At 39.7% G+C, this 21380-nt stretch overlaps 1 pseudogene; it reads right to left on the bottom strand.

Moving 5' to 3' along the window:
• Positions 1-21380, bottom strand: part of LOC127316113 (uncharacterized) — an 800711-nt pseudogene that overhangs the window by 692885 nt on the left and 86446 nt on the right.

Below are 21380 nucleotides of genomic sequence, written 5' to 3'. Positions count from 1 at the left end.
TAGGTGACCTCTTTGGCGCAACTATTTGTTCATTTCGATCGTTTGTCACTTGGCCTAGTCGCCTAGGACAGATGCATGCGTGGTCACCCAGCTGTCGTTCAGGTCGCGAATCATGCCTCCAGAGATCCTCTGCAATGTATGCCGTGGTCCTAGTGTTGTTGCATAGCTTGTTGACGACGCGCGCGTCTCTGCTATGAGACTATACAGGGGTGGCTCAGTGCATGGAAAAAACTAGCGTTCTGTATGTAGTCTCACGTACAAGCAATCCTGAAATCATTTAAGCTATGTGAGGGGAAATTCTAAAAAAAGCTATGTGATGGGAGATGGACTTTTGGCTCTCGGGTGCTACACACCCTCATACTTAGAAAAATAAAAACATAATTTGAAAAAAGCCAAAAAATCAAACTTTTTTTTTGAAATCAAAGATGATCAGGTATTGTACTCGTAAAAAAATATTTCCCTACGAAATGATTCCCAGGGTGTTGAGTGTAAAAAAGCAAAATTATGACGAATATAAAGTGAATAGTACCTAATTATGGGGTGTTTCGATTTTTTTTACCCAGAATACAATGAAAGTAATTTCCTAGTAAAATATTTTTATACAAGTACAATAGCTGATCATCTTTGATTTCAAAAAAAAACAAATTTTTAACTTTTCTAAACTTTTTTATTTTATTTTTCCAAGTATAGGTGTGTAGCATCCGAGAGTCACAATCCATTTCTCCTTTGTGAGGATATTATTGTAGAAGTTTTGTTTTTTCAGAAACACGGGAGTATACACGCACGCATGACTCACACATCTTGTACTCCCTCTGTCACAAATAAAAGATGTCTCCCAAATAAAAGATGTCGCAAATTTATCTACCCCTTGTACTCCCTCTGTCCCAAATAAAAGATGTCGCAGATTTATCTACCGGATAAGTTCGGAAGATCACTTCAATTTTGTCACGAAACATCGTCTAAGACTAAACTGTTTTAAAATTTCACATGTACTGTATGCTGACATGCCTCACTTTATGCTAAATTATTGATCATCATATTCGCTTAGTTCTTTTTGCTTCCTAATGGTGTTAGAGTATCTCCAGCCGCGTCCCCCAAAGGGATTTGGATGCGCCGGACGAAAAAACATTTCCAGCCGTGTGCTTCAAAGCCTCTTTTTGTCCGGTGCGGTCTAATATGGTGTTCGGCGCTCCGAGCCCATCCCCGCTACACAGGGGACGCTCGGGGGACGTCGGATACAATGAAAAGCGAGATGAGTAGTGTGGTGCTCCGATGATGGCGCCAGACAACCTTGTTGGCAGTTGTTGTGGAAGCGGTTGGGAAATCCCAAGAGGAAGATGTGATGAGCACAGCTGCAAGATTTCCCTCAGTGAGAAACCAAGGTGTAATCGACCAGTAAGAGAAAGGAGTGACTTCTGAAAGTGTTGCTGGTTGACTAGTGGCAGGCGTCCTACCGGCATCAGCAACAACGTGAAACCTGCACACAACACAACCAAAGTACCTTGCCCCAACTTGCAGTGAGGTTGTCAATTTCACCGGTTTGCTGAACACAAAGGATTAGACGTATAGAATGGAAATAGATGTTTGCAGAAAGTAAACAGAACAGGATTGCAGTTGAATTTATCAGTAAAGAAAATAGGACCGGGGTCCACAGTTCACTATAGGTGTCTCTTCATAAAGAAATAGCATCTTGAGTGAACAAATTACAGCTAGGCAATTGATAGAATATCGGTAAATACATGACAAGATGATTACTATGAGATTTGATATGGCATTACAACATAATACATAGACCGTAATCCAACTGCATCTATGACTAATAATTCACCTTTAGGTTATCGTCTGAACCCCTTTCAGTATTAAGTTGCAAGCAACAGTATTAAGCAATGTGTGTAAAGTAAACAATAAAATTACCCTCGAATAAAACATTGTTGTTTTCTCCCTAGTAGCAACAACAACACATCTACAATCTTAGAAGTTATAAAGTCACTCTTCCAGAAAAGTAGAGACATGAACCTACTATCGAGCATAAATACCCCCTCTTAGAGTCACAAGTATCCACCTGATCAAAGTTTCTACTAGCAACGGAGAGCATGCAAGATCACAAATAACATATGATATGAATATATAATCAATCTCAACATAGTATACAATATTCATCGGATCCCAGAAAATCAAACATATATGATTACATAAAGATGATCTTGATCATATAGGGCAGCTCACAAGATCGATACATGAAGCACAAAGTGGAGAAGACAACCATCTAGCTACTTCTGTGGACCCATAGTCCAGTGATGAACTACTCACGTATCACTTCGGAGACGGGCATGGCGATGTAGATGCCTCAGGCGATGATTTCCCCCTCCGGCAGGGTGCCGGGAAGAGCTTCAGAACCCCCGGGATGGGTTTGGCGATGGCGGCCGCGACGGAACTTTTTGTCGATGGAGGCTCGGGTATCCAGGGTTTTCCCAAAAAGATGTATAAATAGGTGAAGGATTAAGGTCGGTTGGGTGCCTAGTGGGACCAGACCTACCCTAGGCGCGGCCCAGGTCCAGGCCGCACCTAGGGGTGGTCTGGCCTACCTGCTGCGCCTCTTCGCCCCTCCCCCCCTCTGTACTTCGTCGTCGTTTCGGTAAAATATTGACTTCGGCTTTTGTTTCATCCCATTCCGAGAATATTTTCTGTACAACTTTTCTGAAATACAAAAACAGCAGAAAACAAGGAACTAGCACTGTGGCATCTTGTTAATAGGTTAGTGTCGGAAATCATATAAAAGTGCAACGAAGTGTAAGAAAAACATATATGAATTGGTGTAAAACAAGCATGCATCATCAAAAATTATAGATACGTTTGAGAGGTATCAAGGAGTGGCAGGACCGACACGTCAGCGGCACATTGAAGTTTAACCTAACTATCGTCTACCTCGCGACGGAAGTTACTGGTGCGCAACAACGGTACAATTCCCGCAAAGGCGCAGGGAAGCGTCTCGTCACGCCTAGCTATGCGTGCCGGTGTTAATGAGCGCATGATCTGTTGCAAATATAGTGTGAGGTATATCGTTTCTCCACAGGGATTGAAATACTGAGTTTCCAATTTAAACAGCTTGATTAACATATATTTTGGATTTTTCTTCTACTGGGAACAGATTCCTTGCAACTATTTCTATTCTAGGATATGACAGCAGCAGCAAAAAGGGCTAAGGAAGAATCAACGCTACCACACAATAACAAAAGCAAGAGAGACAAGGATCAGATTAACACCACAAGCAATAGACTAGGGAAAAAGGAATCACACACAGATCACTAATCCATCATAACAGTTTTGGTCTTGATGAACAATTTCACCCGCACATCAAGTTTTCTCATCTCACGATCACAGAACTCTATTATCCAGCGAAGAAACAACAAAAAGGGAGAAGGTCAGATTTGTCACCGCGCTCTGGTTCGTTCTTCCTTGATCTCGGCACTCACTTGTCGAAGATGATCGGATCGGGTCAGCAAAGGAAGCAGAGAGGAAGACCGGGAGATATTCGGATCTAGATATCCTTTTTCCTCCACTGGCGTCCTCCTTCTTCTCAGCTTCTTGGCACGCACGACAAGATGGTGGTGTGGTGGTTGAGAGCGAGAGAGAGAGCGTGCCACTGCTTCTCATCCTCCTTTTATCTTCACCAGATTAGCCCCGGAGTGGTTGGTTACGCTGGCCCCCACGTTTCTCGGGATCTTGCCCAAAAACCCCCTCTCTTGTTTTAACTTCACTCGGTCTTGACTGAATTCGATCTGAATTTGAATCGGTTTGATGAAATATGGATGGTTCTGATGGATATAGGGCCTTTGCGCCCACACCTACAATTGACATTGAAAAGTGTTGTCATCTTGACAAAAGTAATATAAAAACAATGTATTTGTATAGAAATGCATGTCTTACTCAAATGTTTATATAATAGAATTTTTGTATCAAAAGAAGGGATATCAAAATCCCCCACACTTAAAAGCTTTACTTGTCCTCAAGTAATTTTGGGTACCGGAAACGGCAAAAGAAAATGAACAGTGCGAGTCATGAGCAATCTATATTGTACTCTACTGTAGAATAGGATTGCTAGACATAGAATGTTGATTACTGCAAGATGAGTGATGACCCACAAGTATAGGGGGTGTATTGTAGTATTTTCGATAAGTAAGAGTGTCGAACCCAACGAGGAGCAGAAGGTGTTGACAAGCAGTTTCGATGAAGGATTCACTGTAAATGCTCACAGACAAGTATTCAGGGGGTTTTGATATAGCAGATGAATAAAGTAAGAGTAAGTAAAATGCGAGAGAAATAATTGCAGCGAGTGGCCCAATCCTTTTTAGCACAAATGACAAGCCGGTTTGTTTACTTATAATGACCAAACGTTCTTGAGGACACACGGGAATTTAGTCTAGTGCTTTCGCTTCATATAGCTAATTAATCTTCATTGTTTTGGTGAGTGTTGTGTGGGTGAACCTATGCTAATGCACCGCCCTTCCTAGGACTAATACATACTTGTGATTATTCCCCTTGCAAGCATCCGCAACTACAAGAAAGTAATTAAGATAAATCTAACCACAGCCTTAAACTCTGAGATCCTGCTATCCCTCCTGCATCGATATACCAACGGGGGTTTAGGTTTCTGTCACTCCGGCAACCCCGCAATTAGCAAACGAGTACAAGATGTATTCCCCTAGGCCCATAAAGGTGAAGTATCATGTAGTCGACGTTCACATGACACCACTAGAAGAATAACACCACAACTTAAATATCATAACAATGAATATTACTCAACCATAATTCACTACTAACATTTAGACTTCACCCATGTCCTCAAGAACTAAACGAACTACTCACGAGACATCATATGGAACATGATCAGAGGTGATATGATGATGAATAACAATTTGAACATAAACCTTGGTTCAATGGTTTCACTCAATAGCATCAATAACAAGTAGAAATCAATACCGGGAGAGTTTCCCCTATCAAACAATCAAGATCCAACCCTAACTGTTACAGCGGTGACGATGTGCAGCGGTGGAGACGGCAGTGATGATGATGGAGATGATGTCCAGCTCGGTGACGGTGACGATGGCGTCGATTTCCCCCTCCGGGAGGGAATTTCCCCGGCAGATTTCAGCCTACCGGAGAGCTCTTTTCTCTCTGGTGTTTTCCGCCCCGTAGAGGCGGCTGTGACTCTTCGCGACTATCCTGTGGAGCTTAGGTTTTCGGGACGAAGAAGTACGCGAAGGAGAGGAGGCCAGAGGGGGTTGTGGGCCCCCTCCCCACATGGCAGCGTGGCCAGGCATGGGCCCGTGCCGGCCTATGGGGGCCCATGGTGGCCCTCCTCGGCTCCTCCTTTTGGCTACTTCCGTCTTCTGGAAAAATAGGATTTTCAGTATAATTTCCGTCAATTGTTGATCTTCCGAAATATTGCATTCTGACGGCGCTTTTTCCAGCAGAATCCTGACTCCGGTGCGCGATTCTCCAACAATCATGAAACATGCAAAATAGATAAAATAACATAAGTAGCACCTCTAAATATGAAATATATCAATGAATAACAGTAAATTATGATATAAAATAGTGATGCAAAATGGACGTATCAACTCCCCCCAAGCTTAGACTTCGCTTGTCTCCAAGCGAAACTGAACTCGGTAAACAGGACCACATGTTTATGGAGTGAAGAGTCGATAAACCAAATACGGACAAGAAGCATCATATTAATTCACACAAGACATTCTAGTGAACAACTTCCTCATATAATTCAACTTGAAACAAGTAGAAGGTAATCACAAATAAAGGTGCATAAGAAATCATAATTGGTGATGGCAAACTTCGTTCTTGGTCAGAGAACAATTAACAGATTGTACTTATCTATCGAGCAGCGCTCTTATGTTAAAGCTTATATGGCACAACTTGCATACTCAATCATAATAATCTCCTTATAATCATTGATAACTTTCAAAGCTATATTCATTCAGATAAAACTTGTACTAAACAAGGAAGAGTAAAAGGCATGATTAAGCAGATCACAATATAAATGATTTGATCGCAACAACTCAAATGTTGCTTAAGGTGGAGGGAAATAGGTTTACTGACTCAACATAAAGTAAAAGACAGGCCCTTCGCAGAGGGAAGCAGGGATTAAATCATGTGCTAGAGCTTTTTCAGTTTTGAAATCATGTAGAGAGAATAAATGTAAATATTTTGAGAGGTGTTTGTTGTTGTCAACGACTTGTAGCGGGTACTCTAACCCCCTTGCCAGACAAACTCTCGAAGAGCGGCTCCCATAAAGTTTATTTTTAGTTGACACTCCTTCCAACCTTTGCTTTCACAAACCATGGCTAACCGAATCCTCGGGTGCCTTCCAATCATTCTCATACCATGAAGGAGTGTCTTTTTATTTTAGTTTTATTTAGATGACACTCCTCCCCACCTTTGCTTTCTCAAGCCACGGCTAACCGAATCCTCGGGTGCCTTCCAACAATCACATACCATGGAGGAGTGTCTATTTGTAAAATTATGAAGGTTAATTAATTGGGGCTGGGCACCCCATTGCCAGCTCTTTATGCAAAATTATTGGATAAGTGGATGAAGCCACTAGTCCATTGGTGAAAGTTGCCCAACAAGATTGAAAGATAAAACACCACATACTTCCTCATGAGCTATAAAACATTGACACAAATAAGGAATGATAAATTTTGAATTGTTTAAAGGTAGCACACGAAGTATTTACTTGGAATGGCAGAAAATACCATGTAGTAGGCAGTTATGGTGGACACAAATGGCATAGGTTTGGGTTAAAGTTTGGATGCACGAGAAGCATTCCCTCTCAGTACAGGTTCTTGGCTAGCAAGGTTGATTAGCAAGCATAATTGTTGAGGGAAACAAACAAATATACATGTGATAGAAACAATCATGCATCCTCCTTGTAAGCACAAACAATTTTAACTTCAGAATAATAAGCTAAGAGCTAACAAGAAAAATAGACAATAACATATCTACATGTATTTCTCTTTTCTACTTAAACCTCAAAGTGTTGTTGCTATTGACCAATGCTAAGTTTTCCAAAACCAAATAGATTTATTCAATGCTCCCAAGGTGATACCAATACTAATAACAAGATCAATCATATATAGAGATTGCATACTAAAATAAGATGTGGAATATGTAAATGATAAGACTTCTCATTAATATTCCATAACGATAACTCACACCAAGGGATACATAGACTACCAACTAAAGGAGAGATACTTCCACACTGCAACCCATCTTATATGATAACTTCCCTACTCTTGATATGACACTACTTGATAGTAAAAAGTAAAAGATAGTGATGATGTGATACCGCGGCACTCCCCCAAGCTTGGAACAAACCAAGGGGATGCCAATACCGATGATGAATTACTCCTTCGGCGATGGTGGTGATGAATTTTTCCCATCATCAGACTTCCAAGGAAGAGGCTCTCCATCAACAAACGACATCTTGGTTTTGGGAATCCTGAAACTAGCAGCATAGCTTATGTGTTTAAACCTGTTTTCATACTCACAGTTTTGATTCTGAACATCATAGAGTTGAGCTTGGAGTTTGTTTGTGGTGTCGTGAAGCGAGAGGATGTCGTCCCATAGCTTTGCAGTCTCCTTCTTGTGTCCATCAATAAGTTCAGACACAATCTTATGGAAGATGTCCACTTCACGCTCCGCCATCTTCTTGTAGTTGAAGACCTCTTGTTCTAGCTTCTCCATCCTATCCTCCAAGCTTCCTTCTCCCTTAGGACCCTGGACATCTTTGATCTGCAACTCTCCATCAACGAGCAGCAATTACTTGGGGTGCATCTTCAGCTCGTTCATGTACGGGTTGATGACGTCCTCAAAGAAGCTGTCCTTCGGAGTTCCCGACGAAGACATGATGGATCTAGATCCAAAGTAGATCCTGGCAGAAAACAGCTCGAAACAAAACACGTCGAGAAAACGATATACGAACCTCCAGGGGTCCGGGGGATTATATAGAATAAATTTTTGCGACAAAAGGAAAGTACCAGGTCGAACCAGAGTCGGAGAGGGGCCACGAGGGGCCCTCCTCATAGGGCGGCGCGGCCAGGCTGGGGCCCGCGCCGGCCTATGAGGGCACGCCCTCGTGCATCTCCTCCACTCTGTTTCGATCTCGTAATTTTTCATATTTTCCAAAAACAGCAAAAACATTGTTTGGAAAGTAAAACGCGAACTTTTTATTACCAGTACTGTTACCTATTCGAAGTCGAACTCTGCCGGACTGTCAATTTGACCTTTGATGAAAGCTTCTGGTGTCACCACTCGAATAACATCAACATCTTCATTATAAGAATCTCCAGAGATATAATGCTTGAGTCTTTGTCCATTCACCACTTGTGTGGCATCGCCTTGGAGAGAACTAATTTTAATTGCTCCTGAACGATACACCTCCACAACGACATATGGTCCTTTCCATTTTGAGAGTAACTTCCCTGCAAAGAATCTGAGACGAGACCGATACAATAGGACTTTATCCCCAACATTAAATTCTCTTTTGATTATTCTTCTATCATGCCATTTCTTAACTTTCTCTTTAAAGAGTTTAGCATTTTCATAAGCTTCACTTCTCCATTCATCTAGAGAACTCAATTGTAGCAACCCCTTCTTACCGGCAAGTTTAGGATCTTTATTTAGTTCTCTTACAGCCCAATAAGCTTTGTGCTCTAGTTCTAAAGGTAAATGACAAGCTTTTCCATAAACCATTTTATACGGTGACATCCCCATTGGATTTTTATAAGCAGTTCTATAAGCCCTAGTGCTTCCTTCAAATTACTAGCCCAATTCTTTCTAGATTTATTAACAGTCTTTTGCAAGATAGATTTCATCTCTCTATTTGATAATTCTACTTGCCCACTAGTTTGAGGATGATAAGCAGAAGCAATTCTATGATTAACACCATATTTAGCAAGAGTTTTTCTAAAACCACCATGAATAAAATGAGAACCTCCATCAGTCATAATATATCTAGGAACTCCAAATCTAGGAAAAATAATATCTAAAAGCATTCTTAAAGAGGTCTCACCATCAGCACTTTTTGTGGGTATGGCTTCCACCCATTTAGTAACATAATCAACCGCAACAAGTATATGAGTGTTACATTCTAAAGAAGGGAAAGGTCCCATGAAGTCAAATCCCCAACAATCGAATGGTTCAATAACAAGAGTATAATTCATAGGCATTTCACTGCGTCTGGAGATATTACCAACCCTTTGACATTCATCACAAGATAAAATAAACTTCCTTGCATCTTTGAAGAGAGTTGGCCAATAAAAACCTGATTGCAGAACCTTTTGCGCGGTTCTGTCTCCGACGTGATGTCCTCCATAAGCACTACCATGACACTTACTCAATATCTCTTGTTGTTCATATTCGGGAACACATCTTCGCATAATACCATCCACTCCTTCTTTATATAAGTGTGGGTCATCCCAAAAATAATGCCTCAAGTCATAAAAGAATTTTCTCCTTTCTTTGAAATTTGAAAAGGTTGGAGGCAAGTACTTGGAAACAATAAAGTTAGCATAATCAGCATACCAAGGACTGTCTCGCGAGCTCACCTTTATTACAGCCAATTGTTCATTTGGAAAACTATCATTAACATGAACATGATCATAAGCAATATTTTCCAATCTAGACAAATTATCAGCAACAGGATTATCGGCACCTTTCCTATCTATAATATGTAAATCAAATTCTTGCAACAAAAGCACCCATCTAATAAGCCTTGGCTTAGCATCTTTCTTTTGCATTAGGTATCTAATTGCAGCATGATCAATATGGATTGTAACTTTTGAATCAACAATATAGGATCTAAACTTGTCACAAGCAAAGACTACAACTAACAATTCTTTTTCAGTTGTAGCATAATTTCTTTGAGCAGCATCAAGAGTTTTACTAGCATAATGAATAACATTTAATTTTTATCTACTCGTTGTCCAAGAACAGCGCCTACAGCAAAATCACTAGTATCACACATAATTTCAAAAGGTAAGTTCAAATCAGGAGGTTCAACTATAGGAGCAGTTGTTAAGGCTTTCTTTAGAGTTTCAAAAGCTTCCTTACAATCATCATCAAAAACAAAAGGTACATATTTTTGAAGAAGATTAGTAAGAGGTTTTGAAATCTTGGAGAAATCTTTAATGAATCTCCTATAAAACCCAGCATGACCAAGAACACTACGAAAACCTTTAACATCCCTAGGATAAGGCATCTTCTCAATTGCTTCAACTTTAGCTCTATCAACTTCAATACCTCTCTCGGAAATTTTATGTCCCAATACAATTCCTTCATTAACCATAAAGTGGCATTTCTCCCAATTAAGAACAAGGTTAGTTTCTTCACATCTCTGCAAAACTTTATCGAGGTTTCGCAAGCAATTATCAAAAGAATTCCCATAGACAGAAAAATCAACCATGAATACCTCTACAATATTCTCGCAAAGGCCATGAAAAATAGCAGACATGCATCTTTGAAAAGTAGCAGGAGCATTACATAAACCAAAAGGCATACGTCTATAAGCATAAGTTCCATAGGGACAAGTGAAAGTGGTTTTCTCTTGATCCTTAGTTTAACAGCAATTTGTGAAAACCCAGAATAACCATCAAGAAAGCAAAAATAAGTATTTTTAGATAACCTTTCTAACATTTGATCAATAAAAGGTAAAGGGTAATGATCTTTCTTAGTAACCTTATTAACTTTTCGATAATCAATGCACATTCTATACCCTACAACTATTCTTTGAGGGATGAGCTCATCATTATCATTAGGTACAACAGTCATTCCTCCTTTCTTAGGGACACAATGCACAGGACTAACCCATCTACTATCAGCAATAGGATATATAATACCAGCTTCAAGAAGTTTTAATACCTCATTTCTTACCACATCCTTCATCATAGGAATTAGACGACGCTGATGTTCAACAACAGGTTTTGCATCATCTTCCTTATTAATGGCATGTTGGCAGATAGAGGGAGAAATCCCCTTCAAGTCATCAAGAGTGTAGCCAATAGCTCCTCGGTGTTTCTTCAATATTTCCAATAACCTTTCTTCTTCAATCTCTGAAAGCTTAGAACTAATAATAACAGGATATATTTTCTTATCATCTATATGAGCATATTTAAGATTATCAGGCAATGGTTTTAAATCAAAAACAGGATCTTCCTTTGGTGGTAGTGTTGTTCCTAGATCTTCTACCGGCAAATCGTGTTTAAGAATAGGTTGACGAAGGAAAATTTCATCAAGCTCATTTCTATCTTCCCTAAAAACTTCACTCTCACTATTCTCCAAATGTTGCTGCAAAGGATTATTAGGAGCAAGAGCAATAGATGCACATTGTTCAATTCTAAAATCATTATTAGGCAAATCAGCTTTATAAGGAGTTTTGGCAAATTTAGAGAAATTAAACTCATAAGATTCACCAGCAAATTTAGTCACAATTTTCTCTTTCTTGCAATCTATAACAGCTCCACAAGTATTTAGAAAAGGTCTACCAAAAATGATAGGACAATACTTACTAGCAGCAGAACCAAGTACTAAAAAGTCAGCAGGATATTTAATCTTACCACATAGAACTTCCACATCTCGAACAATACCAATTGGAGAGGTAGTTTCTCTATTAGCTAGCCGAATAACCACATCAATATCTTCAAGTTCACAAGAACGAATTTCGTGCATAATCTCCGTGTAAAGCTCATAAGGAATAGCACTAATACTTGCACCAATATCGCATAAACCATAATAACAATGATCACCAATTCTAACAGATAGCATAGGAACACTAGTTTTCCTAGACTTATTAGGATGTGAAACAATATTAGAAGCATCTTCAGAAAAAATAATATGACCATCTTCAACATTTTCAGTCACAAGATCTTTAACTATTGAAATAGCAGGTTCAACCTTTATTTGCTCTTCAGGTTCTATAGGTTTCTTTTCACTTTTATTAACAGCACTATTTATAACAGAGTACTCCTTCATTTTAGCAGGGAAAGGAGTTTTTTCAATATAAGCTTCAGGAAGAACATGATCAACAGTTTCAATTACAACACATTTATTTATAGATGAATCAATTTTATCTTTATACGGTTCATGATACTTATCAAAATTCTTCTTAGGCAATTCATAATGAGAGGCAAAAGCTTTATAAAGATTTGCAACGACTTGAGAATCAAGACCATAAGTAGCACTAATATTACGAAATTTATCAGTATCCATAAAAGCTTCAATGCATTTATAATCATAATTTATACCCGACTCTCTATCTTTGTCGTTCTCCCATCCTTCAGTATTCTCCTGGATCCGATCAAGAAGGTCCCTCTTAAACTCTTCTTTGTTGCGTGTAAATGATCCAGAACAAGAAGTATCCAGCAAGGTCATATCTTGAAAAGAAAGTCTTGCATAGAAATTATCAATGATAATATTACCAGGAAGCTCATGAATGGGGCATTTGAGCATTAAAGACTTCAATCTCCCCCACGCTTGGGCAATACTCTCTCCATCATGAGGCCAGAAATTATATATGCGGTTCCGGTCTTTGTGAATTTCACTTGGAGGATAGAACTTAGAATAAAATAGGGGCACAATATCATTCCATTCAAGAGAATCCCCATTATTCAGTAATTTATACCAATGCGCCGCTTTCCCAGACAGCGATATAGAGAATAGTTTCTTCCTAACTTCATCCATAGCAATACCTGCACACTTGAATAAACCACATAATTCATGTAAGAATAGTAAATGATCTCCAGGATGGACAGTTCCATCCCCTTCATAGCGGTTATCCACAACACGTTCAATAATTTTCATAGGTATTTTGTATGGAACCTCTTTCTCACCTGGCGCCTCATCCACTACCTTTGCAGTAGTAGTAGATTTTCCAAATAAAAATTCAAGAGAAGATCTCTCCATAATGAATTATAGCAGCAGGCAGAAATAAAATCAGTACGAACAGTAAAAGTTTCCCTTACCAATTCCACTTACCAATAGCGCTTCACTCCCCGGCAACAGCGCCAGAAAATACTCTTGATGACCCACAAGTATAGGGGGTGTACAGTAGTATTTTTGATAAGTAAGAGTGTCGAACCCAACGAGGAGCAGAAGGTGTTGACAAGCAGTTTCGATGAAGGATTCACTGTAAATGCTCACAGACAAGTATTCAGGGGGTTTTGATATAGCAGATGAATAAAGTAAGAGTAAGTAAAATGCGAGAGAAATAATTGCAGCGAGTGGCCCAATCCTTTTTAGCACAAAGGACAAGCCGGTTTGTTTACTTATAATGACCAAACGTTCTTGAGGACACATGGGAATTTAGTCTAGTGCTTTCGCTTCATATAGCTGATTAATCTTCATTGTTTTGGTGAGTGTTGTGTGGGTGAACCTATGCTAATGCACCGCCCTTCCTAGGACTAATACATACTTGTGATTATACCCCTTGCAAGCATCCGCAACTATAAGAAAGTAATTAAGATAAATCTAACCACAGCCTTAAACTCTGAGATCCTGCTATCCCTCCTGCATCGATATACCAACGGGGGTTTAGGTTTCTGTCACTCCGGCAACCCCGCAATTAGCAAACGAGTACAAGATGTATTCCCCTAGGCCCATAAAGGTGAAGTATCTTGTAGTCGACGTTCACATGACACCACTAGAAGAATAACACCACAACTTAAATATCATAACATTGAATATTACTCAACCATAATTCACTACTAACATTTAGACTTCACCCATGTCCTCAAGAACTAAACGAACTACTCACGAGACATCATATGGAACATGATCAGAGGTGATATGATGATGAATAACAATCTGAACATAGACCTTGGTTCAATGGTTTCACTCAATAGCATCAATAACAAGTAGAAATCAATACCGGGAGAGTTTCCCCTATCAAACAATCAAGATCCAACCCTAATTGTTACAGCGGTGACGATGTGCAGCGGTGGAGACGGCGGTGACGATGATGGAGATGATGGTGATGATGATGGAGATGATGTCCAGCTCGATGACGGTGACAATGGCGTCGATTTCCTCCTCTGGGAGGGAATTTCCCCGGCAGATTTCAGCCTGCTGATACGTCTCCGACGTATCGATAATTTCTTATGTTCCATGCCACTTTATTGATGATATCTACATGTTTTATGCATACTTTATGTCATATTTATGCGTTTTCCGGAACTAACCTATTGACGAGATGCCGAAGGGCCAGTTGCTGTTTTCTGCTGTTTTTGGTTTCAGAAATCCTAGTAAGGAAATATTCTCGGAATCGGACGAAATCAACGCCCAACATCTTAGGATTGCATGAAGCTTCCAGAACACCCGAGAGCCGCCAGAGAGGGGCCACAGGGGGCCCACACATGGTGGCGGCGTGGCCCAAGGGGGGGGGGCGCCGCCCTAGTGTCTGGTGGCCCCAGACCCCTTCTGACGCCGCCTCTTCGCCTATAAGAAGCCCTTGACCTAAGTCTTCGATACGGAAAAGCCACGGTACGAGAAACCTTCCAGAGCCGCCGCCATCGCGAAGCCAAGATCTGGGGGACAGGAGTCTCTGTTCCGGCACGCCGCCGGGACGGGGAAGTACCCCCGGAAGGCTTCTCCATCGACACCCCCGCCATCTTCATCACCGCTGTTGTCTCCATGAGGAGGGAGTAGTTCTCCATCGAGGCTAAGGGCTGTACCGGTAGCTATGTGGTTAATCTCTCTCCCTATGTACTTCAATACAATGATCTCATGAGCTGCCTTACATGATTGAGATCCATATGATGATGCTTGTAATCTAGATGTCGTTATGCTAGTCAAGTGAATTTTACTTATGTGATCTCCGGAGACTCCTTGTCCCACGTGTGTAAAGGTGACAGTATGTGCATCGTGTGGGTCTCTTAGGCTATATTTCACAGAATACTTATTCACTGTTATGAATAGCATAGTGAAGTGCTTATTTATATCCCTTTATGATTGCAATGTGCTTTGTATCACTACTATTCTATGTGCTACTCTAGTGATGTTATTAAAGTAGTCTATTCCTCCTGCACGGTGTAATGGTGACAGTGTGTGCATCGTGTAGTACTTGGCGTAGGTTATGATTATGATCTCTTGTAAATTATGAAGTTAATTATTGCTATGATAGTATTGATGTGATCTATGCCTCCTTCATAGTGTGATGGTGACAGTGTGCATGCTATGTTAGTACTTGGTGTAGTTGTGTTGATCTATCATGCACTCTAAGGTTATTTAAACATGAATATCGAATATTGTGGAGCTTGTTAACTCCGGCATTGAGGGTTCGTGTAATCCTACGCAATTAGTGGTGTTCATCATCCAACAAGAGAGTGTAGAGTATAGCATTTATCTATTCTGTTATGTGATCAATGTTGAGAGTGTCCACTAGTGAAAGTATAATCCCTAGGCCTTGTTTCCAGATACTGCTATCGCTGCTTGTTTACTGTTTTGCTGCATCTGTACTGCCTGCAATATTACCACCATCAACCACACGCCAGTTGTAGCATCAAGCTATTTTCTGGTGCCGTTACTACTGCTCATATATATTCATACCAACTGTATTTCACTATCTCTTCGCCGAACTAGTGCACCTATACATCTGACAAGTGTATTAGGTGTGTTGGGGACACAAGAGACTTCTTGCTTTGTGGTTGCAGGGTTGCTTGAGAGGGATATCTTTGACCTCTTCCTCCCTGAGTTCGATAAACCTTGGGTGATCCACTTAAGGGAAACTTGCTGCTGTTCTACAAACCTCTGCTCTTGGAGGCCCAACACTGTCTACAAGAATAGAAGCACCCGTAGACATCAAGCACTTTGCTGGCGCCGTTGCCGGGGAGGAAAGGTAAAAGGTACTCACACTCCGGATCTCGGCTACTAAGCTATTTTCCGGTGCCGTTGTAAGTACTCGAAGCTATTTCCTTTAGATCCTGCAATTGCATCTTTTTGTTTCTTGTTTTACACTAGTTTGGCATAATGGAAAACAACTATGAGCTTTTTAATTTATTTCCTAAGTTAAGACATGAATTGTGTGATGCGAAAATTAAAGAACCTATGGAACCTCATTTGCATGCTAGTAGCAATATTATTGGTATGAACGCAATCACTGCTAATGCTATGGAGAAGTCTAAGCTTGGGGAAGCTAGTTTTTGTGATCTTTTTACCTTCCCACCTTTAGGGGAGAAAATTTGCTCTGATAATGCTTTATCTCCCATATGCGATAACTCTAATGATGCTTGTGATATTTTAAATCCACCAACTGCAAGTACTGCTTTCAAGATACCCATGAAAATTATTGAACGTGTTATTGATAACCGCTATGAAGGGGATGGAACTGTCCATCCTGGAGATCATTTACTGTTTTTGCATGAATTATGCGGGTTATTCAAGTGTGCAGGTATCTCTATGGATGAAGTAAGGAAGAAGCTATTCTCTGTTTCGCTGTCTGGTAAAGCGGCGCATTGGTATAAATTGTTGAAGAATAGTCATTCTCTTGGTTGGGAGGAAATTGTATCACTCTTTTATTCTAAATTTTATCCTCCTCATGAAGTGCATATTGATAGGAATTATATTTATAACTTTTATCCTCGTGATGGAGACAGTATTTCTCAAGCGTGGGGGAGATTGAAGTCACTAATGCTCAAATGTCCCATTCATGAGCTCCCACGTAATGTTATTATTAATAATTTTATGCAAGACTTTCAGGACAACACAAGGATTATCTGGATGCCTATTCGGACGGATCTTTCACAAGCAAGGAGGTTGAAGCTAGGTGGGATCTTCTTGATCGGATTGAGGAGAACGCTGAAGGATGGGAGAACAACAAAGGTTAAGAGTCAGGTATAAATTATGATTATGAATGCATTGAAGCTTTTATAGATACTGATAAATTTCGAGATATGAGTGCTACTTATGGTCTTGACTCTCAAGTTGCTGCAAATCTTTATAAAGCCTTTGCTTCTCATTTTGAATTGCCTAAGAAGAATTTTGATAAGTATCATGAACCTTTTAAAGAGGCTTGCATGAAGAATGAAATTGTTGTTAATGATTGCAATAAGCATGCTCAAACTCCTAAGAATGCTATTTCCTATAAGCATGTTAATTTTTGTGGAATGCATAGACCTTGTGGAATTAATCAAATCAAAGATGAATATTGTATCCATCATATTAATGAAAAAACTAGAAAGTGGTTTAGGGCTCTAGATGATCTTGGTAAAAAAGTGTGTGCCCTCTATCCTTTTATTTGTGAACTTTGCCATGGAGTGGGTCATTTTAATTTTCAATGCTCCTCCAATGATAATTTGAACCCCATGAGTGCTACAAATTGGTATTGTGATGATGAAATTACTCCTAATCAGCATGATGAACTTACTTTATTTTTGTGGTGTGAAGAGCTCTCAAGAAAAATCTCTTTGTTACATATGAGTGATCTTGATATTGATGACGTCCTGCATGGGTGTTTTTCTTATTGCATTGATAATAGCCATACAAATACTTACATACAAAATATTTTAGAAGATGACACCTTGCCAAAATATGATAGGACCGCTGTGTGTTTTGAACTAATTAATGAAAAGGAGGAATCCTCCCAAGTTTCTTCTATTGTTTCTGAAAGTAAATCAGGTTATGCGGACAAGCCACCCTTCAAGCCTCTTCCTCTTAAAGAAGGGAACGAGGAGAAGGAAGAGAAGAAGAAGAAGAAGAAGAAGAAGAAGAAGAAGAAGGGAACGGAGAAGAAGAAGAAGAAGAAGAAAAAGGAGAATAAAGAGAAAGAGGTAACGACATATCCCCGCGTGAATGAGATAACGCTAGGTAACCGTAAGTATGTTGCTCCTAATGATTATTATGATAATGAATCTGAATACAATGATCTTCCTATGCCCTTTACATACATTAGTGATCATGATTTGAAAGAGCACACTACTTTTGATATTGCAAATCTCTGGGAAACTAATTCTGAAAATGATGATGTTAATAATTGGCATAGTATCAGTACTATCCATGCTTCCTCCCATAATGATATAGAAAGCTCTAAGCTTGGGGAAGAGGTGTTTGAAAATCCTTTTGCTACTGATCATTATGTGTTTGATACATCTCCTTCTAGTAACAATGATGGTATGGTCACAGATGAACCTACCATGAAAGATAACTATTCTATTTCTTATGATGACACTATGCCTCCAATCTTTGATGATTATTATAAAGAATGCTATGATATAGGTTATAACTATCCTTATGAAACTTGTCATAGTTATGATTGGATTGCCAAAAACAATTCCCTTAATATGCAACTTGTTTACCATGTTCAAATTCTTGATAATAATCTTGCTCCAATTACTATTAATGAGAAGAACTCTTCTTATGCCAAAATTAATGATACTTCTATGCATATGAACCATGATAAGAATGTTTTAAGTGATGGGTATATTGTGGATTTCATCAATGATGCTACTGAAAGTTATTACGAGAGAGGGAAACATGGTTATATGCATTTTAGTAATATCAAGTTTCCCCTCTCTATGTTGAGAATCTTGAAGTTACTCGTGTTTTATCTTCCTATGCTTGTCACTTTGTTCTTCATGAATTCATTTGTGTACAAGATTCCTTTGCATAGGAAGTGGGTTAGACTTAAATGTGTTTTGAATTTGCTTCTTGATTCTCTCTTTTGCTTCAACTCTTATTTCTTGGGAGTGCATCATTGAAATTACTGAGCCCATCTTAATGGCTATAAAGAAAGAACTTCTTGGGAGATAACCCATGTGTTTATTTTACTACAGTAATTTTGTTTTATATTTGTGTCTTGGAAGTTGTTACTATTGTATCAACCTCTCCTTATCTTATTTTATTGCATTGTTGTGCCAAGTAAGTCTTTGATAGTAAGGTTCATACTAGATTTGGATTACTGCACAGAAACAGATTTCTTTCTGTAACGAATCTGGGCCTAATTCTCTGTACGTAACTCAGAAAATTCTGCCAATTTACGTGAGTGATCCTCAGATATGTACGCAACTTTCATTCAATTTGAGCATTTTCATTTGAGCAAGTCTGGTGCCTCTTAGAAATTCATCTTTACGGACTGTTCTGTTTTGACAGATTCTGCCTTTTATTTCGCATTGTCTCTTTTGCTATGTGGGATGGATTTCTTTGTTCCACTAACTTCCAGTAGATTTAGGCAATGTCCAGAAGTGTTAAGAATGATTGTGTCACCTCTGAACATGTGAATTTTGATTATGCACTAACCCTCTAATAAGTTTGTTTTGAGTTTGGTGTGGAGGAAGTTTTCAAGGGTCAAGAGAGGAGGATGATACAATATGATCAAGAAGAGTGAAAGCTCTAAGCTTGGGGATGCCCCAGTGGTTCATCCCTGCATATTTCAAGAAGACTCAAGCATCTAAGCTTGGGGATGCCCAAGGCATCCCCTTCTTCATCAACAAATTATCAGGTTCCTCCCTTGAAACTGTATTTTTATTCGGTCACATGTTATGTACTTTACTTGGAGCGTCTGTTTGTTTTTGTTTTTGTTTGAATAAATGCTTGTGTGGGAGAGAGACACGCTCCGCTGGTTCGTATGAACACATGTGTTCTTAGCTTTTAATTTTCATGGCGAAGGTTGAAACTGCTTCGTTAATTGTTATATGGTTGGAAACAGAAAATGCTACATGTGGTAATTGGTATGATGTCTTGAATAATTTGATACTTGGAAATTGTTGTGCTCATGTTTAAGCTCTTGCATCATATACTTTGCACCTATTAATGAAGAAATACATAGAGCTTGCTAAAATTTGGTTTGCATAATTGGTCTCTCTAAGGTCTAGATAATTTCTAGTAAAGTGTTTGAACAACGAGGAAGACGGTGTAGAGTCTTATAATGTTTACAATATGTCTTTTATGTAAGTTTTGCTGCACCGTTTCATACTTGTGTTTGTTTCAAATAGCCTTGCTAGCCTAAGCCTTGTATCGAGAGGGAATACTTCTCATGCATCCAAAATCCTTGAGCCAACCACTATGCCATTTGTGTCCACCATACCTACCTACTACATGGTATTTCTCCACCATTCCAAAGTAAATTGCTTGAGTGCTACCTTTAAACAATTCAAAATTTATTACCTCTGATTTGTGTCAATGTTTTATAGCTCATGAGGAAGTATGTGGTGTTTATCTTTCAATCTTGTTGGGCAACTTTCACCAATGGACTAGTGGCTTGATAACCCACAAGTATAGGGGATCGCAGCAGTCTTCGAGGGAAGTAAAACCCAAATTTATTGATTCGACACAAGGGGAGGTAAAGAATACTTATAAGCCTTAACAACTGAGTTGTCAATTCAGCTGCACCTGGAAAAGCACTAGCAACAGGGGTGATGTGAAAGTAGCAGTAATATGAGAGCAGTAGTAACAGTAACACAGCAGCAGTAGCAATAACACGGAGGCGATGGCACCAGAAAATAGTTGATACTACTTCCAATGACATGTAGAACGAGTATATGATGATGAGAGATGGACCGGGGTTCCCAGCGATCTACACTAGTGGTAACTCTCCAATAACAAGTGACAAGTGTTGGGTGAACAAATTACAGTTGGGCAATTGATAGGATTGATAAAGCATTAAGAAAGAACATCAATTCATTAATCATGTAGGCATGTTTTCCATATATAGTCATACATGCTCGCAATGAGAAACTTGCACAACATCTTTTGTCCTACCAGCCGGTGGCAGCCGGGCCTCAAGGGAATCTACTAGATATTAAGGTACTCCTTTTAATAGAGTACCGGAGCAAAGCATTAACTCTCCGTGAAAACATGTGATCCTCACATCACCGCCTTCCCCTCCGGTTTTCCCGATTTCTGTCACTTCGGGGCCTTTGGTTCCGGACAGCGACATGTGCATACAACTTGTAGATACAATCTAAGCAATAATTATAGAGCATAAATCTAAGATTATGCCACTCGGGCCCTAGTGACAAGCATTAAGCATAACAAGATTGCAGCAACAATAACTTCACAAACTTTATAGATAGACTAGTCATAATGTATCATCCATCGGATCCCAACAAACACAACACCGATTACATCAGATGGATCTCAATCATGTAAGGCAGCTCATGAGACCATTGTATTGAAGTACATGGAGGAGAGAATACCAACTAGCTACTGCTAGAACCCGTAGTCCATGGGGGAACTACTCACGGAGCATGATGGAGGCGGTGGCGTTGATGGAGATGGCTTCCAGGGGCACTTCCACTACAAGAAAAGTTGCCATGGCCGACGAAGTTGAAGTCGCGCCGTGGTTGTTGGTGTACCATGGCCGACGATTTTGGGTCTGT

Source organism: Lolium perenne, chromosome 7, assembly GCF_019359855.2.
Source record: "Lolium perenne isolate Kyuss_39 chromosome 7, Kyuss_2.0, whole genome shotgun sequence".
Taxonomy (NCBI): Eukaryota; Viridiplantae; Streptophyta; class Magnoliopsida; order Poales; family Poaceae; genus Lolium; species Lolium perenne.
This window is presented reverse-complemented; position numbering and strand designations above follow the sequence as displayed.